The sequence below is a fragment of the Carlito syrichta genome, unplaced genomic scaffold, assembly GCF_000164805.1.
Source record: "Carlito syrichta isolate Samal-C Ts95f unplaced genomic scaffold, Tarsius_syrichta-2.0.1 Scaffold113497, whole genome shotgun sequence".
Lineage (NCBI taxonomy): Eukaryota > Metazoa > Chordata > Mammalia > Primates > Tarsiidae > Carlito > Carlito syrichta.
In genome coordinates, this window is record NW_007057593.1 from 79,176 (window position 1) to 79,753 (window position 578).

Below are 578 nucleotides of genomic sequence, written 5' to 3' on the forward strand. Positions count from 1 at the left end.
CTGGGAATAGCGCCCAGCTGACGCACCGGTGACCTTTTACCTACATTCGGCTATTTTTAGTCCTAACGCCACCAGCCTCACGTGAGACCCTTTGCCCCCACCCAGACCTCTGAGCAACCTTCAGGGTGAAGCTCTGCCCGTTCCCACCGCTGAAGGCTGGGGTTCTGGTTCCCGCCCTGCATCTGTTTTCCCGACCCCAGTTTGGGAGTGGCTATCAGGTTCCCGGTGAGGGCAGGGCGTGGGTGGCCAGTCCCGAAGGACGTAGGGACGCAGGCCAGAGTGGCCGGCCCACACACGGACAGCAGCGAACCCGAGCTGTGAGTAGGGGCCAGTGAAGGGTGGCGCAAAGCTCCCGGCCCCGCGCAGGGGTGAGGAAGGTGCCGGGGTCCCGCGAGGTCGGGCGTGGGGGCGCCTGAAACCTGCCTCTGTCCAGGCCGGCTCGGCTTCCTAGGACGCCTCTCCCACGCCCGCCCGTTCGCTGAGGCACCCGCCCCGAGGCCGCCCTTTGCTGTCCTTGGGGCTCCTGGACTTTTCAAGGTCCCGACCCATGCCCCACAGTGGCTGGGCCCTCCCAGATG

The 578-nt window shown here is 66.4% G+C and overlaps 1 protein-coding gene across 2 annotated transcripts in view; it reads left to right on the plus strand.

Annotated features, from left to right (window-relative positions):
- The first annotated feature begins 240 nt into the window (after positions 1 to 240).
- Positions 241 to 578, plus strand: part of CPT1B (carnitine palmitoyltransferase 1B) — a 9,015-nt gene continuing 8,677 nt past the window's right edge. For both annotated transcript variants that reach the window (XM_008071496.1, XM_008071485.1), the window contains exon 1: positions 241 to 317. The gene's annotated coding sequence lies outside the window, so the exon portion shown is untranslated. The remainder of the gene's footprint in view (positions 318 to 578) is intronic.